The sequence below is a fragment of the Canis lupus genome, chromosome 38 (genome assembly GCF_048164855.1).
Source record: "Canis lupus baileyi chromosome 38, mCanLup2.hap1, whole genome shotgun sequence".
In the NCBI taxonomy this organism is placed as follows: Eukaryota; Metazoa; Chordata; class Mammalia; order Carnivora; family Canidae; genus Canis; species Canis lupus.
The window spans coordinates 23,326,867-23,346,274 of NC_132875.1; the positions used below are offsets into that span (position 1 = coordinate 23,326,867).

Sequence of the window (19,408 nt, forward strand, 5' to 3'; positions counted from 1 at the left end):
GGGATGGTGGCAATCTTGCCTTTTCATGCCTTTGTCCCAACTCCATTTGGGGTCCCTCTCCACCCTCTTCCCTGGCCATTCACATCAGTGTTTTATCTTCCTCCGTTCCCTCTCCTCCTTGGCTAACAGGGCTGCTGATCCCCACGCAGTCTGCTCTCTTCCTGTCCTTGTGTCTCCACCGTCTGATCCTTGGGATCAGCTGGCTTTGGGCTTTTGTTTGGGCCGTAGGGCTTTCTCTCTGACTCTGCCTCTCTGTCCCACCACCCTCCCTTCCTTCCCCCTCATCTCGATGTCTTTTGTGGGACATGCACTTTTATCTCCCTTTGATTTGCTCTCTCCTCTTTGTAGAAGAAGAATAAAAGGCTCAGCTAATTGTAGCAGGAGGGCAGTGACGCCCCATTCCCCTTCCCGGCATCTTCCCCACCAGGCCGAACAGGAAGGGAAATGAGGGCAATTCAGACTCCCACCTGCTCCGGAGTCGGCTCCGGGTCTCTCTCCCCCGTGGGCTCTTATCCCCAGTTTTCTCAAGGGGAGATGACCCAGTGCTGGAGCCCCTCACACTACCTCCACCAAGTCTCCCTGGACCCACCACTCATCCATTTATGTCGTCACTGAACGCTGGTATGTGCCAGCCATCAAGGAAGGTGCTCGGTGCAGGGGGTGAACAGGACAGCTGTGCAGTCTCTGAGTTCACAAATCATAGCAATAAAGTGAGTCAGGGGTGCGATAGGGAACTTACTTCAATGTCTCTACCAGGGGACCTGAACTCAGAATGGCGGCAGGGACCATCACTGAGGAAGTGATGTCTAAATGACTTGCAGGAGTTAGTCAGCTGGGAGTCAGAAGATAAGCAGGTCCTAAACAGACAAAATATTTAGTCTAATGACACGACAACATGAAGTGAAATTCACTGTATGAATTTATGGCACATAAGCTGCTGGAGACCGATGATAGAGTCTTGCAAGGAGCTTGGAATTTATCCTAAGGATACAGGGAAGTCATGAAAGTGTTTTGAATGGAGATGTCACAGATCATATTTGTGTTTGGGGTGGGGTGGAGAATAGAGCAAGATTAGAGGAAGGGTTAAGAGGTGTATTCATTTTCTATTGCTGCCATAACAAATGATCACACGTTTAATGGCCTAAACAACACAATTATATTATCTTATAGTTCTGGAGGCCAGAAGACCAAAGTCAGACTAAAGCTAAAATGCTGGCCACGCTTGTACCTTCTGGAGGTTGGAGTGGAAAAACCATTTCCTTGTCTTTTCCAGCTTCCAGAAGCCACCTGCATTCTTGGAGTCATAGCCCCTTCCACCTTCAAAGGGCACCTTGCAAATCTCTGCTTCCATTGGCACATTCCCTCCCATATCTGACCTTCTTGCCTTTCTCTTATAAGGAGCCTTGTGATTATATCAGGCCAATTTGAATAATCCAGGATAACCTTCCCATCTCGAGAGCCTTAATTTAATCACATATGCAAAGTCCCTTATACCATGTAAGGTGGAATAGTCACAGGGTCTGAGGATTGGGATGTGGACATCTTTGGGGGATATTGTTCTGTCTAGCACCTAGGCTATTACGGTACTCAGGGAAGGACACAATGATAGCTTAAGCTGGATAGTAGCAGCGGAAACAGAGCCAAGGAAACTTTAGGAAGGACACTAAATGTCGACTGACTGGATGCAGGAGATGAGGAAGGTGAAATAAGCAGGAATTGCTTCTAGCTCTCAGGCTCCAGCAACTAACCAAATGGCAATATCATTTACAGACAGAGAACACAAAAGAAAACTGTGTTCATTACAGGAAGTACGGTACAGGAGGAGAGGAGTTTGAGCTACCTCTCAGGCATCTAAGAAGAAATACCCCGAGTGAGGGCAGGTGGGCATTTATCTGGAGCCCAGGAGAAGGGTCTGCAAGGACCATAGAAGTTAGAAAAGGGATCAGCAAATTATGAACGACAGACTGGCAGCCAGTTGTACAAATAAAGTATTATTGGAACACAGTCAGGCCCATTCATTCATGCATTGTTCATGGGTGCTTTTGCACTTACAGCAACCCACTTGGATATTTGCAATAGAGAAGGTTTGGTCTAGTAAGCCATATGGCCCTATCATAAGGCATATGCCAATCCCTGGGTTGGAGAATCAGCAGCCCAAAGGTGGTACATAGAAAGCATAGGGTGAAAAAAAAAAAGAAAGAAAGAAAGAAAGAAAGAAAGAAAGAAAGAAAGAAAGAAAGAAAGAAAGAAAGAAAGCATAGGGTGGCCCAGAGCAAACATGTGGAAGGAGAAGAACAGAGGCCCAAGAAAGCCAGGATTCAAGAAACAGGAGTAATGCAGAGAGCCATAGATGGACACTGAGAGTGAGTGGCTAGAGACATAGGGAGACAACCAGGAGAGCTGTGTTGTTCTTGCTATAGAAGACAAGTGTGGCAGCTTTAAAATATGTCCACAGGTTCTTTGCTTCTGTGGGGGGTCAGAATATGCCACCCCAAAACAAGCCACTTTGGCATAAGGATTATTTTGAGTTGAAGACAACTGAAAAACAGCAAACATCAGAAGGAAAAAAGGTAGGAAGGAAGGAAGGAAGGAAGGAAGGAAGGAAGGAAGGAAGGAAGGAAGGAAAAGAAAGGACTCTGCCCTCCCCCACTATTTACCTAGAAGCAGGCTTAGGCTCTTAATAACCAGAGACTCTTATCAGCCCAGAGACAGCCCAGAGAGGAATCTGCATGACAAAACTCACTGAAATAACCCTTATCTTCCATTAGCTTTCCCCATATATTTTCCTTCTCACAGTTTGCCACTCTTCGAAGCCTAAAACCCTTTCCTTTGGTTTGCCATTTCTCTACAAAGTACTGGTTTTTGTTAAGATGCTAGAAGCCTAAATTGTAACCAGTCCTTTGAATGATTCATCACTTTTCACTGTTTCTCCCTCATTTATGAGCTCTATGTGGGTAAATAAACTGTTTTTCTCCTGTTAATCTGCCTTTTGTCAGTCTAATTTCCAGGGCCCCAGGAAATGAACCTAAGAGGGGAGAGGGAAAAGTTGTCTTTTTTTTTTTTTTTTTTTTTTTAACGTCCTCTCCAATATTTCTCCCTTTAAAAGGTAGAGTCTAAGGATGCCTCAGTGGCTCAGGGGGTTGGGTGTCCAACTCTTGATTCCGGCTTTGGTTATGATCTCAGGGTCTTGATATGGGGCCCTGCATCAAGATTCTCAGCTCAGCAGGGAATCTGCTTGAGATTCTCTCCCTCTGCCCCTCTCCTTCTGTTTGTGCTCTCTCTTTCTCTAAAATAAATAAGTAATCTTTAAAAATAAATAAATAAAAGATGAAGTCTAATTCTCCTACCTTTGATGGTGGGCTAGACTTAACGACTCACTTATCAGAAATAGATTAAATTTTTTTTAAAGATTTTATTTATTTATTCATAGAGATGCAGAGAGAGAGAGAGAGGAGAGAGAGAGGCAGAGACACAGGCAGAGGGAGAAGCAGGCTCCCTGCAGAGAGCACGAGGTGGGACTCGATCCCGGGACTCTAGGATCATGCCCTGGGCTGCAGGCGGTGCTAAACTGCTGCACCACCGGGGCTGCCCCAGAAATAGATTCAAACAAAAATTGGCAATGTGTGAATTTGGAGACTAGATCATAAAAGGACTACACATTCTTCCCCTTTCTTTCCAGAGGAAGTTATGCCATATTGTGAGGACACACAAGCTGCCTATGGAGACATCCACATGAGTGGCTGAGGCTTCCAGCTGAGAACCAGAGAGGACCTGGGGCTCCCTGCCAAAAGCCATATAAATGAGCCATCCTGGTAAATCCCCAGCACTATGCAAGCCTTCAGATGACAAGAGCCTCAGCCAACATCCCAACTATAACTACGTGAAAGACTCTGAACAAAACCACCCAGCTGAGATGCTTTTGGAATTCTTGACCTGCAGAAACCTTGAAATAAATATTTGTTTTAGGTGACTAAAATTTTGGTGTAATTTGTTACACAATGGATAACTAATACAACAAGGGAATAAATGTTTTAAGGAAAGCATAATCAATGTCAATGCAGCTCAGAGGTCAAGCAGAATTTAGCAGGCGGTGCCCATAGTTACCTTCTAGAGTGTGTTGAGTCCTATGGGATTGTAGGAGTCCCTTGGCCAGGAGGAGTACAGCTGTGTGAAGCTGGCAGTCATTTGTCTTTTTCACTTATGTAATGCTGGAGGGGAAGAAAAGAAAGGAGCATCTGGGAGCTGCTCTGGCATCAGTTCTCCCTTATAAGATAGTTTTGGCCCATCCCAATGTGAATTTGGAAAAGTCTTATTTTTTTTTAAGAAGGCACCAATCACAAGTCCTCCTTGGGCCTTTGGCCAGGAGGCTTATGAGTAAAATCAAATACATAAATGTTCTCTGCTACCTCTCTGAATTCATCTGGGTGAAGCTGACAACTGTTGATGACCTTATTATTTTCTGTAAATGATCCAAAGTGACTTATGTGTTTCAGTCAGTTATCACCTGACCACGCAACTATTGAAGAGGAAAGTGTCCCAGGAATCTTCCTTCAGTTTCTACTTCTCACCTAAAATTTGTCTCTCAGAAACATCAGAGAACTGTGTGCCAAATTGACCAATCCTTTCTCAATTGCATACTTTTTGACATAGATCAGCTAGTTTGGTGAGAGAATGAAGCCCTAATGCTCCAGGCATCCCATATGTACGATGAATTGACTTTTCTGTGCGTTTATTTTATTTAAAAAAAAATTTTTTTTTTAATTTTTATTTATTTATGATAGTCACAGAGAGAGAGAGAGAGAGAGGCAGAGACACAGGCAGAGAGAGAAGCAGGCTCCATGCACCGGGAGCCCGACGTGGGATTCAATCCCGGGTCTCCAGGATCGCACCCTGGGCCAAAGGCAGGTGCTAAACCGCTGCACCACCCAGGGATCCCTTTTCTGTGCATTTAAATGTAAATGGTACTAGCTCTGTACCATTTGGGGGGAGCATTGAGAAAATATTCACTCAAATAATTTTCAGTGTTCTGTCGTTTGGATGGGGAACCCTGGTTGAGAAAGACACTCACATATATGTGTTGGATTTTGGGGTTTCTTCAGCTTGAAGAATTCTGGCCAACTTAATGTGAGGTTGCTAAGCTTTTGAATTTGTTGCTCCATATTTAAACACATTTACTATGGCTCCTTACTTCCTTGGTTCTTACATTTTATTTAATTTTATTATTTTAGCTTTTAAAAGTTATTTGGCCCTTTTAATCATTCGATCTTCAATTTGAACTGATTTGGCACAGTTTAATTGTTCTTTTTAAAATTTATTTATTTATTTATTTATTTATTTATTTATTTATTTATTTATTTATATTTGAGAGAGACCAAGAGCAAGAGAGATCACAGAAGGAGAGGGAGAAGCAAACTCACTGTTGAGCAGAGAGCAAAGAGCCAGATGCAGGGCTTGATACCAGGACTCCGAGATCACAACCTGAGCCTAAGGCAGATGCTTAGCAGACTGAGCCATCCAGGCACCCCCACTTTAATTGTTCTTAATGTGTTTTGCCTTTTCTTAGTATTTTATACATTTTCTTTTATTTCATTTTTTAAAAAAAGATTTTATTTATTTATCCATGATTGACACAGAGAGAGAGGGGGGGTGGGGGCAGAGACAGGGGCAGAGGGACAAGCAGGCTCCATGCAGGGAGCCTGATGTGGGACTCGATCCCAGGACCCCAAGATCACACCCTGGGCTGAAGGCGGCACTAAACCACTGAGCCACCCAGGGATCCCCTCTTTAATTTCATTTAAAGTGCTTGTTCTCAATGATATTTTTTGTTTCTCTTTATCACTTTTAACTTTACGGTTGCCCTTTTTTAGATCTTGGGTTTATTACAGTTTCAATTTTCCATTTATTTTTATTTTTTTCTTTATATTGTGTTTTAAAAAATAACTTCTTTTCTGTTAGTTTATTAACTGGGATTCATAAACACAGTTCTGGGGGGAGCTCCACTATATGTGACCCATGTCAGAAGTTAAGGAGGCTTCCCTCTCCTTCACCTTTCCAGGTCCCTTTAAGGATACCATGTGGGGATGTCCCTTCCTGGTTCCAAAAAGTTTAACCTGATTAACATAGGAAACCCACCATCAGAAGTTCCTCCCAGACCAAGTGTGATGGCCTCTGAGAGTCCCATCCCCCAGAGTACAGGACCATATAATCTGTTCTCTGTGCTTGAGTGTGATGGGATCCTGCATCAGATGGATTTCACTCCCAAGATTAGGTTATGTTATCTGACAATGTGAAGGGATTCTGCAGATATATTTAAGGTTCCAGATTAGTTGACTCTGAGTTCCTCGAAATGGAGATTATTCTGGTTGGGGCCAACCTAATTAAGTGAGCCCTTAAAAGAGACAGGGTCTGCCCTGAAGTCAGAGATGGGATGTATGACAGATTCTGCTGCTGGCCTTGGAGAGGTAGGTGCTGTGTTTGTTTGCGGATTGTGGCTGTTTTCTTTTTTTCCCTTTTTTAATGATACCTGACATTTATTGAACTTTTAGAGTGTGCCACCATTAACCTAAATATTTTTTATTGGCATATATAGGAGTATAGTTGGCACACAATAGTACATTAGTTTCAGGTGTACAACATGCTGATTCCACGACTCTATACCTCATGCTGTGCTCACCACAAGTGCAGCTACCATCTGTTACCACACAATGCTAGGACGGTCCCATCAACTAGATCCCCTGTGCCGTGCCTTTCATCCCTTGTGGACTTAAAAATGCCATAACCCGAAGCCTGTACCTCCTACTCCCCTTCCTCTAATTTTTTTTTTTTTTTTTAGATTTTATTTATTTATTCATAAGAGACGCAGAGAGAGAGGCAGAGGCAGAGGGAGAAGCAGGCTCCGTGTGGGGAGCCCGATGCAGGACTCGATCCCAGGACCCCAGGATCACGACCTGAGCCAAAGGCAGACGCTCAACTGCTGATCTACCCAGGGGTCCCTCCCCTTCCTCTAATTTATCCTTCCTTCTCCCACCCTCTCCCCCTGGCGATCACCAGTTTGCAGCTCTGTGTTCACGGTTACGCTACTAGGTTTAAATGGCCTGTGAAGGCTATATGGCCAAGGGCCTTAGACCTACTTGCTGACAGGAGCCCCCAGCTAACAGCTAGCGAGGACAATGACGACTCCAGGCATACAAATGCAAGGAAATGAACTCTGCCAACAACCTGAGCGAGCTTGCAAATGGACCTTTCTGTAGATGAGCCTCCAGATGAAAACAAACCAGCTGACACTTCGATTTCTGCCTTGTGACACCACGAGCAGAGGGCCGTCTAAAACATGCCGGACTCCTGACCCAGGGAAACTGTGGGGTAACAACTGTGTGTTATTTTAAGCCACTAAACTTGTTCTGCATCAATAAAACCTAATGTGTCATGTGAAGTCATATTGATAATTTTTTTGAACTGCTGAAATGGAGCAATTCACATCATAATGTCAAGTTTCTTTCTGAGGAGGTACAGCCTACAATCTCCATCCTCCTCCAGACACTTTGGACATTGAGCAAATCCTTTACACACATCACCACGCATCAGGAAGGGAAGCTAGGCAAGAAGTTCCATTTGGGGAAGGATATTTATTTTTTCAATTTTTAATTTTATTTATTTGAGAGAGAGAGAGTACAAATAAGGAGGGGGCAGAGGGAAGGAGAGAGGGAGAGGGAAAAGCAGACTCCCCGCTGAGCAGTGAGCTTGACATGGGGCTAGATCCCAGGATCACCAGATGACAACCTGAGCCAAAGGCAGACGCTTAACCCACTGAGCCACCAAGGAGCCCCTGGGGATGAATCACCCTAAAATTTACCTAAATTTAGGGTGATTTGCCTAAATTTACCTAAAATTAACCATAAAAATGGTTAAAGGTAACAACAACAACAACAAAAAACCCAACAAGATTCCTTGGAAGGAAGTAAGGTAGAAGACACCAAACTTAGTGTCACAATTATATTTTCCAAAGCAAAACAATATTGCCCATTCCATGTTATCGTATAAAGTGACTTTGAGGGCAGCCCCGGTGGTGCAGCGGTTTAGCACCGCCTGCAGCCCGGGGGGTGATCCTGGAAACCTGGGATCGAGTCCCACCTGCGGCTCCCTGCATGGAGCCTGCTTCTCCCTCTGCCTGTCTCTGCCTCTCTCTGTCTCTGAATAAATAAATAAGTAAATAAATCTTAAAAAAAAATAATAAAGTGATTTTGACACTCCTCCTGTTAAGAAGTAATTTCTATGTCCTCTTCCTTTGACACCAAGCAGATTTAGGACAGAAGTAACACTGTGATTTCTTCTCTTTTTAATCTAAAGATTTTATTTATCTATTCATTAGAGACACAGAGAGAGGCAGAGATACAGGCAGGGGGAGAAGTAGGCTCCCTGCTGGGTGCTCCATGTGGGACTCCATCCCTGCACCTGGGACCACGACCTGAGCTAAAGGCAGATGCTCAACCACTGAGCTACCCAGGTGCCCCAACGCTTTGACTTCTAAGCTAAATCACCAGGACATTCATCCTAGAAGTTTTCAGCCACCGTGGAAGAAGTCTGATTACCCAGAGGACACAATCCTTGGAGCTAAATGAAATCAGCCCGGCAGCAGGCCCTGTGACAATATGAAGAGTAAAACATCTCACCAGCCCCCAACCTCTTCAGATCCCCCACTGTTCCAGCTCCAGCTGGTTGACTACAATCATATAAGAGATCCCAAACCACAACTGCGCAACCAATCCCTTGCAAATTCCTGCCCCACGGAAACAGTGAGAGATAGTGAAACTACTGCTGATGTTTTAAGTCATTAAATTTTAGGGTGATTCATTATGCAGCAACAGATAACCTCATTTGAGCTTGAAATTCTTCCTTAGGTCAGCCTACCTCTTGCATTGTTCTTAGTCTTGACTGGTCTCCTTTCTACTCTTACCTACTTTGCCCCCGTAATCTTCATGAGCAGGATTATGAAAGGTGTATAAATTGCCTCCATCCCTTTCTTTTGTTTTGAGAGCAAGGAGAATTTGCCTAAAATTGGAATCATCCTCAGTGGCTCTTCCAGTCCTGAGTCATCTATGTTTTTGCTGGGTTAACTGAGAGACAGATGAAAGTTATGCTAGCTAAAAAAAAAAAAAAAAAAAAAGTTATGCTAGCTATGAGGGACAGAAGGCATGAAACATGACGGTGACCTCAAGGAATTTACAATCTATTTGGTGGTTTGGTTTTCTTTTTTAAGATTTTATTTATTTATCCATGAGAGACACACACACACACACACACACACAGAGAGAGAGAGAGAGAGAGAGGCAGAGACATAGGCAGAGAGAAAAGCAGGCTCCATGCGGGGAGCCCGATGCAGGACTCTATCCTGGGACTCCAGGATCACGCCTTGGGCCAAAGACAGGCGCTCAACCCCTGAGCCACTCAGGCGTCCCTATTTAGTGTTTTTTTTTTGTTGTTGTTTTTTGTTTTTTGTTTTTTTTTTAAGAATCAAACAACGGGGCACCTGGGTGGCTCAGCAGTTGAGTGTCTGCCTTTGGTTCAGGTCTTCCCAGGGTCCAGGGATTGAATCCTGCACAGGGCTCCCCACAGGGAGCCTTCTCTCTCTGCCTGTGTCTTTGCCTCTCATGAATAAATAAAATCTTTAAAAAAAAAAAAAGTCGGGATCCCTGGGTGGCGCAGCGGTTTGGCGCCTGCCTTTGGCCCAGGGCGCGATCCTGGAGACCCAGGATCGAATCCCACATCAGGCTCCCGGTGCATGGAGCCTGCTTCTCCCTCTGCCTGTGTCTCTGCCTCTCTCTCTCTCTCTCTGTGACTATCATAAATAAATAAAAATTAAAAAAAAAAAAAAGTCAAACAATGATGCATGCTCTTGAGAAAACCCCAGTGGCTCCATGTTACTCTATGTAGAATGATCATTTCATTTGTTACCCAAATGAAAACAGTTTTGAAAGTGAAAGGGAGCACTATTACTGATCACCTTGGGAAACCAGGCATAAGGTAGCACTACCCTGGGCAAACCAGCGCATGTGTTCCTCAGAACCACAAGAACATAAATCAGGCGAGCCATACCAGCTCTTTCTCATTGTCTAACCTCAACTTTGTTTAAACCCAGTCTCTCCTTCCGCACTGCACCTGCTCCTACGCAGCTGAACAGGGCTGAGAGCAATCCACAGCTATGCTGACTGGTTAACTGTACATCCATGGGCATTTGTCACGCATGACTCTTAAGGCTGCATAGCAGACACGCCCTATTTCCTACTCTCCTCCCTTCTCCCTCTCAAACTCCAACACATCCTCACACTGAGTCGGAGATTTTACTCCATCCAGCCACTCCCCTGCTCCTGGGCCCAGGCCCTCTGCCCCTGGCCCTGCTAGTGGGTACACTGTCTGTGCTCTTTGATGAGGACAACCTGCCTCCTACACTAGCTCTCAGAAACTCTCACCCCCTCAGGATTCTGCCCCAGCAGTTCTACTGTCCTACCTCTTCCATTAGGTCTCCCTTCTCATCACTTGTCAGCACACAAACATGGGGCTGTATCTCCCATCTTTTAGAAACCCTCTCTTGGGGATCCCTGGGTGGCTCAGCGGTTTGGCGCCTGCCTTTGGCCCAGGGCGTGATCCTGGAGTCCCGGATCAAGTCCCACGTCGGGCTCCCGGCATGGAGCCTGCTTCTCCCTCCTCTTTTGTCTCTGCCTCTCTCTCTCTGTCTATCATAAATAAATAAATAAATCTTTAAAAAATAATAAATAAATAAATAAATAAATTAATTAATTAATTAATTAATAAAAAAAAAAAACCCTCTCTCGAGGGGCCTGGGTGGCTCAGTCGGTTAAGCACCCAACTCTTGGTTTCAGCTCCGGTTAGGATCTCAGGGTCCGGAGATGAAGCCCTGCATCAGGTTCTCCCATCAGTAGGGAGTCCATTTGAAGATTCTCTCCCTCTGCCTCTCCCCTTGCTCTCTCTCTCTCAAATAAACAAATCTTTAAAAAAAACATCTCTTGACTCCATTTTCCCCTTCAGTTAAGACTCCAACTTACTTCCTCCCTACACACAAAATTATTTGAAAGAATACTCAGTCTCGGGACACCTGAGAGGCTCTGTGGTTGGGCGTCTGCCTTTGGCTCAGGGCGTGATCCCAGGGTGTTGGGATCGAGTCCTGCATCGGGCTTCCTGCAGGAGCCTGCTTCTCTCTCTGACGATGTCTCTGACTTTCTCTCTCTGCATCTCTCATGAATAAATAAATAAAATCTAGAAAGAAAGAAAGAAAGAAAGAAAGAAAGAAAGAAAGAAAGAAAGAAAGAAAGAGAAAGGAAGAAAGAAAGAAAAAGGAAGGAAGGAAGGAAGGAAGGAAGGAAGGAAGGAAGGAAGGAAGGAAGGAAGGAAGAAAGAAAACTCCGTCTCTCTTGGGGATCCCTGGGTGGCGCAGCGGTTTAGCGCCTGCCTTTGGCCCAGGGCGCGATCCTGGAGACCCGGGATCGAATCCCACGTCGGGCTCCCGGTGCATGGAGCCTGCTTCTCCCTCTGCCTATGTCTCTGCCTCTCTCTCTCTCTCTCTCTCACTGTGTGCCTATCATAAATAAATAAAATAAAATTTAAAAAAAAAAAAAAAAAAAAGAAAACTCCGTCTCTCATTTATCTCCTTTCAAACTATCTTCAACGCCCTCCAGTGAGGGTTTTGCCTCCACCACTCCACCAGAACTGCTCCAGTCATGGTAGCAGAAGAACTCTACAGGCCATATCCAGGGGACATTTCTCATCCTCTCAGTAGCTTTTTTTTTTTTTTTTTTTCCTCTCAGTAGCTTTTGATAAAGAGCATCTTCTTCTTCTTTTTTTTTTTTTTTAAGATTATTTATTTATTTATTCATGAGAGACACACACACACAGAGAGAGAGAGAGAGAGGTAGAGAGAGAAGCAGGCTCCATGCAGGGAGCCGGATGTGGGACTTGATCCCTGGTCTCCAGGATCAGGCCCTGGGCTGAAGGCAGCGCTAAACTGCTGAGCCACTGGGGCTGCCCTAAAGAGCATCTTCTAAGTCTTCCTTTTTTTCCCTTCCTTTCCTTCCTCCTCTTCCTCCTGACATCCCACAGCCTACCCATTAGCAAATCCTGAGTGTTCAACCAAAATTAGACCATCGTCACCTCTCCTAACCATCACCTCTTACCACCATCTCTCACCTCCTAACTTAACTTCTTGCTCCTGCTCTTGCTTCCCCTTTGGTCTATTCCTTCTGTTTCTTTTTAAATATTTTATTTATTTATTCATGAGAGACACACAGAGAGAGGCAGAGGGAGAAGTGGGCTCCCTTGGGGAGTCTGATCCAGGACTCAATCCCAGGACCCCAGGATCACGCCCTAAGCCTAAGGCAGATGCTCAACCACTGAGCCACCCAGGCATCCGCCTTTGGCCTATTATCAAAACAACAACCAGATAAACTCTGTTAAATCCTGAGTCCGATCATATCACTCCTACTAAAACTCGTATTTCACTTAAGGTAAAGAAGGAAGCATTCCCCTTTCCTGTCACCTCTTTGATATCTTCTCTTCCTCTCCCTCTCATCCATTCTGCTGCAGCTCATTGCACACGGTGTACTTCCAACACACGAGGCATGTGCATTTGTTCATGCTGTTTCACCTACGTAGAATGACTTTCCCCCAGATATTCTAATGGCTACCTCCCTTATTTCCTTCAAGGGTTAATCCAAAGGTCATTTTCTTAATGAGGACTTTCTTTTTTTTATAGTTTTTTTTAAAAAAGATTTTTAAATTTATTTATTCATGAGAGACACATACACACACACACAGAGAGAGAGAGAGAGAGAGACATGAGGCACAGGCAGAGGGAGAAGCAGGCTCCATGCAGGGAGCCGGACATGGGACTCAATTCCGGGTCTCCAGGATCACGCCCTGGGAGGGAAGGCAGCGCTAAACCTCTGAGCGACCCGGGCTGCCCTTAATGAGGACTTTCTTGGTCACTATGATAGTTAGCCTCCAAAATAGCCCCTAATGAATCTTAAAAAAGGAGGGGGGGCACCTGGGGGCTCAGTGGTTGAGTGTCTGCCTTGGCTCAGAGCGTGATCCTGGGGTCCTGGGATCAAGTCCCACCTCAGGCTCCCTGCATGGAGCCTGCTTCTCCCTCTGCCTGTGTCTCTGCACTCCCCCCGCCCCCCGGCCCGTCTCTCATAAATAAATAAATAAAATTAAAAACAACAACAAAACAAAAATAGCCCCTCATGATCAATTGTATCTTGATACCCGTACTCTTGTGTTTTCCTGTTGTCCCCTCCCACGTTGTACTAGGGTTAGTTTGTGTGGCAGCCGAAGTGATGATGGGTCACTTCTGAGGTTAGGTTATAAAAGCCTATGACTTCCACCTTGGGCATGCAATCTCTCTCTTGAATCATTCTCTCTAGGTAAAGCAAGTTACCATGTCACAAGTTGTTCTATGGAAAAGGGCAAGGAACTGAGGCTTCAAGGTATGACGTGAGCATGGAAGCTGGTAACCCATACCTTAACTGTGATTTCATGAAAGATCCTGAGCCAGAACCACTCTAGTTAATCTACTCTTGTCTTTCTTAACCTCAGAATCTGTGTGAGACAGTAAATATTTTTGTTTTGTTTTTGTTTTGAGTAAAGGGATAGAAGTTTATTAAGTAACGATACAGAGAAAGCTCTCAGAAGTGAGAGGGGTCCTGACAGGGTTGGCCGAGATAGGAAATATTTGTTGCCTTCAGATGTTAAAGTTGAAGATAGTTTGTTATACAGCAGTAAATAATATTGACACCATATCCAAACCCAGCCCCTGAGATATTATATCAACTTTCTTTTTTTTTCCCCGCCCCCCTTATATCAACTTTCTTGTTTTATTTTTTTCTTCTTAGCATTGATTGCTATCTAACATACTATATATTTTATTTATTTATCTTGTGTTTGTCTCTCTCCTCAACTAGGATATAAACTCCTGGCAGGCAGGATTTTTGTCCCTTTTCTTCATTGCTGTAACTTCAACACTTAGAACAGAGCCTGGTATACAATATGCACGGAACAAGTATTTGTCAACTGAATGCATAAAGAATAAATTAATCTAAAAAAAAAAAAGAATAAATTAATCTGACATCAACTTTATGTCTGAAATTCTCCTACATAAATGCAGCCATAATCCTAATCATTTGTTCACAGTTTTCCAAGTAGTATTTTATTTATTTATTTATTTATTTATTTAGATTTTATTTATTTATTTATGAGAGACAGAGAGAGAGAGATGCAGAGACACAGGCAGAGGGAGAAGCAGGCTCCATGCAGGAAGCCGGACCTGGGACTCGATCCTGGGTCTCCAGGATCACACCCTGGACTGAAGGTGGTACTAAACCACTGAGCCACCCGGGGCTGCCCCCAAGTAGTATTTTTATTACCAAAACCTATACAGTCAGTTCTGCTATAAAGTAACATATGCTACTAAAAATAACCACACTATGCAAAAGCCTTATGATGAAAACCAAGGGCTTATGGGAAAAATGGGGTCAGAGATCACAATACTCAAACACTTTGTTAGTAACAACAAAAGACAGGAGCCTAATAAAATAGTAGCACAGTTTATTCACTTTAAATAGTTGAGAAATATGTAAATACTATAATAAACATAGCACTATACCCCAGAACAGACTTGAACTTTGCATATGGAAGCGGATGTTGGAAGGGGCACAACTTTTGAGTTACTGTGAAGTGGTGGGAGGGGAGTTTATCTGAGACTGGAAAGAACATTATAACGCCGGATATAAATGGGTATGGTTTACAACACTGTGAACTGCGCTCACTTCAGCAGAACATAGACTAAAATATAACACTGTGAACTCAGGTGGGGGTAAACATTTGAGCGGTGTGCTTTATGTACATTTTGTGTATTCCTACCCTGCATAGTTCTGCTGGGTGCATTTTCTCCACCTGTTTTCCAGGGCAAAATCAAGCATTGCGCAAATGCAAAAATCACATTATGTTCAAATTGCTCCCTAATGTATGAATCAAATTGGAACAAATTCATGTTTTCAAAACAAGCCTCACAGCATAACCAACTGTATCTTTGTTTATATCATTTTCTAAGGTCATTCCTTCTCCTTTTTGCCTGACCAATTCCACTTTTACTTCAAGGCTTATTTTCCTTGACTCTTTTATTACCGGTATTGACTTTATCTTCTTTTAACTTGTGCTTCCTTCTCAATTTTATTTTAATGTCCTCTTGAAATCTATCAATTCACTCTACATATGATTATGTCTTTTTCTCCAGCTAGCTGTGAACTACTTGAGGGCAGGGCTAGCCTCCAACTCACTGCATCTTTTTGCTCATCCTCCAGTTCTCGTCCTAGAACTGTGTCTTGCATACAATGGATATTGAAAAACCCTTGTTGACTTGATCCCCGAGCAGGGGCGGCATGAGGCCTTTTTCATCTTATAGCTTGATGCCTAATGAAAGCAGTAGGGTCGCTTATGGAGAAAACTCAGACCAAGAATGAGTAAGGGAAACCAAAGCCTGAGAGCAAAGATGAATATGCTAAGTAGGTAATGAATCCCAAGAAAGGGGCAGTGTTCAATGACCACAGCCTAGCTGGTTTGATCAGGAACTTAATCCTAGAATGCCTGACTTTTCAACAGAATTTTGAAAAAAACAAAGGATAATTTTGACTCAGATTTTTTTTTTTTAAAGATTTTATTTATTTATTCATGAGAGACACAGGCAGAAGAAAAAGTAGGCTCCATGCAGGGACCCCAATGTGGGACTCGATCCCAGGACTCCAGGATCATGCCCTGAGCCAGAGGCAGACAGTTAACCACTGAGCCATCCAGGTGTCTCTTGACTCAGAATTTAAAATGTCTAAGCTAGAAGGAAAGTAGTCCTTGATTTTGGACACCTAGTCCACTAGCACAGCATAAATTAATGCCTCCTGAAAGGTAAAGGATAGGTTGAAATTACATTTCTCTCTCCAAAGATAGCAGGCAGAGACACAGAACGGGTGATGACAGTGATCTAGGTACCGAAGGTTAGGCAATGGGAAAGGAAGTGGGATGACTTTGGTGCCTCACTGATGGGGCACAGACTTAATAGGCAAGAATGGGTGGGGCCACATCCTTGCTTATTCCAGAGGCATCATTCAGATGGCAGTCTCCGTGAACTAACTTTCTTTCTTTCAAGTTTATTTAAGTATTCTCTACACCCAGCGTGGGGCTCACACTCACAACCCTGAGATCAAGAGTTGCATGCTCTTCTGACTGAGCCAGCCAGGTACCCCTCTGTGAACTTTCTGTCTGCCACCTGGAAATGAGTCTTTAAAAGAGAGATTGACAATCTACTCGCTTCCAAGTGTGCCTCAGGTTGGGGAAGTAGATGAGGGCAGGGAGTGGTGCAGATAATGCACAATACTAATTAGGGTCTATGGTAGGACAAACAATCAAAACCCTGCATTATTAACTCTAAAAGAAGAGCTCAAGTTTACAGTTATTTTACATGTGCCTTTCATATTCATCAGCAAAAGCTGAAATCCCTTCTTCAACTTCCACAACCCAGAAGGCTCTTTTTCAGAGGATCACCCTCCCTCCTCTCATCTTTCCAAGAAGTCCAGGGGCCCTTGCATTTCCCCAAATAGAGGAAGAAAAACTGTTTTCTCTCCACATATATTAGGTTCACTAGTTGCCTCTGTAAATTAGACTGATAAAAGATTCACAAGAGAAAAATAGAAGTTTACTAACATGTATGTTGTGCATACACATAGGTGTACCCAGTGATGAGTAACTCACAGGTGGTTAGAACTTGGACTTATATAGCATCTTAACAATAAATTTTTAGAGAAGTGACAGGACAAAGGACTTTGAGTTTTTGGTTTTTGTTTTTTAAGATTTTATTTATTTATTCATGAGAGACACGGGGTAGGGGGTGGGGTGGGCAGAGACACAGGCAGAGGGAGAAGCAGGCTCCATGCAGGGAGCCGGACGTGGGACTCGATCCCGGGTCTCTAGGATCATGCCCTGGGCTGAAGGTAGTGTTAAACCGCTGCACCAGCAGGGCTGCCCGGACTTCGAGTTTCTAAGGAAGCAATTGATGGGAAGGTAAATACATGAGAACTAATAGCTGATATGGGTTACTTCAGTAAAATTTGTTAAGTAGATTTCTCTGTTGCCATCTCTGGGCTGATAAGGGTCTAGAGTTGTCTCCAATGATTGATCTTTGTTCTTCCTGGTAGAGCAGGGAGGGGGGACACCTTTACAAATGTATGTCCTGCTTTTAGGCAGGAAGTCAGAGCTATTCTTGTATCTGCTTCTTCTCAATTGCCTTCAGGTCAATATAGTGGCATGTTTTGGGCTTGCATATTTTACTACCCTTCATTAATGAATGTGAGTAGGCTCTTCAATTCTCCATCCCAGGATATGTCTGCAGTAACCTAATTTCTACTTTGTTGAACTTCTTTGGGAACTCTGAGCCATTGCCCAATACTGGCTGACGGGATCCTATAGCTTATCCTTTGACTTTGGAAAATGGTGTCATCCTTTCTGCCCACACCCTGCTATGTATTGGCCAGAGAGGTAGCTGGTGGAGGATGATTAGGTCATGTCAGGAGACACAGGAACGTGCAGAAGTGGTGGAAGATCATGTAAGGCTCTTGTTATCCCTGTCTTAGGAGAGCTAAGAGCACAGCTGCTGTTGTGGCGGCTGCTGCTTGCTGAGTGTTGTGCTCTGTTGCTGAGAACTCAGAACTCATTACAAATATGCTCAATGGTATGCCATCCCAAACCTTAATATTTTTTCTCTCCTCTGCTCTCCCCTAATCTGGGGAGTGGAGGTGGAGGATAATCTGAGATAAATGGGTCTGGGAGGAGTTGGAAAGAAACTTTTGAAAAGCTGATTTTCCAGTTTGGCTGGCCAGTAGGTTGCCAGCCCCAGATACTCTCCCCTCATCCAAGACATTGCCCACAGATCAGAAATTACACTGCTATTCATTTCACCGGAGGAAATGGACTGGTTTGATAAGGGAGGGGTCAAATAAACCCTGCAATGGTTTATAAATTCTTTTAAAGATTTTATTTATTTATTCATGAGAGACACAGAGAGAGGCACAGACACAGGCAGAGGGAGAAAAGCAGGTTCCCTGCGGGGAGCCTGATGCCGAACTTGATCCTGGGACCCCAGGATCATGCCCTGAGCCAAAGGCAGACACTCAACAACCACTGAGCCACCCAGGCTTCCCTGGTTTATAAATTTGTATACATTGGTTGAGTACTTGGGAGTCATGATTGTCTTTATAGAAGATGATGAAATTGAACATATTATGATTAAAACAACCACACGAAGAAAGCTTTTTAGAAGTTAGCACCAACAAATGTACTTTTTTTTAACCTCTGGAGAAAGAAACATTTCATTGTAATTGTAAAATTTTGATTCTATTCATTTATAACTTTCCCCCCTACAATTGGGAAGATAGCACCATTGTCTAAACAACAGCAGCAGGGCAGCCCGAGTGGTCAGTGGTTTAGCACCTGCCTTCAGCCCAGGGCGTGATCTTGGAGACCTGGGATCGGGTCCCACATCGGGCTCTCTGCATGGAGGCTGAGTCTGTCTCTGCCTCTCTCTCTCTCTGTGTCTCTCATGAATAAATAAATAAAATCTTTTTTAAAAAAATAAACAACAGCAGCAAAATCTTTCAGTCCAAGAAAAGAGTTTTGAATTGGTATAACCATAATAGCCCTGAATGCCCATCTCTGCCTGGGAATGACTTAGAGTTGTAGGGCAGGCAGCAGCAGCACCCCCCCCCCCGCCCCCCCGGAAACCCCATTTGCACCAAGGACATCAGGAAGGAGGAGGAGATGTTACCATCTATACTTTGAAAAAATAATGAAATTCTATGTCCTGTGCTCTGAGGCCCTTCCAGAACCCTTCATTCCACCCTGTACAAGCCTAGAGACCTCTCCTTCTCTCCTATCATTATAGATTGTGTTAGCCAGCCTCAGGCTGCCATAACAAAATACCATAGACTGGGTGGCTTCAATGGTAGAAATTTATTTTTCACAGTTCTAGAAGCTGAGATGTCTCAGATCAAGGTCCAGCAGGGTCAGTTTCCAGTAAGAGCTCTCTTCCTGGGATCCCTGGGTGGTGCAGCGGTTTAGCGCCTGCCTTTGGCCCAGGGCGCGATCCTGGAGACCCGGGATCGAATCCCACGTCGGGCTCCCGGTGCATGGAGCCTGCTTCTCCCTCTGCCTGTGTCTCTGCCTCTCTCTCTCTCTGTGTGACTATCATAAATAAATAAAAAAATTAAAAAAAAAAAAAAAAAGAGCTCTCTTCCTACCTTATAGATGGCTGCCTTCCCACTCTCTTTCCTCATGTGGTGGGGACAAAGAGAGCTCTCTG

At 44.0% G+C, this 19,408-nt stretch overlaps 1 long non-coding RNA gene across 2 annotated transcripts in view; it reads right to left on the reverse strand.

The window, feature by feature from the left end:
- Positions 1 to 18,852: 18,852 nt before the first annotated feature.
- LOC140626945 (uncharacterized) overlaps positions 18,853 to 19,408 on the reverse strand; it is a 96,596-nt gene continuing 96,040 nt past the window's right edge. For both annotated transcript variants that reach the window (XR_012025906.1, XR_012025905.1), the window contains exon 4: positions 18,853 to 19,290. This is a non-coding gene — a long non-coding RNA (uncharacterized lncRNA). The remainder of the gene's footprint in view (positions 19,291 to 19,408) is intronic.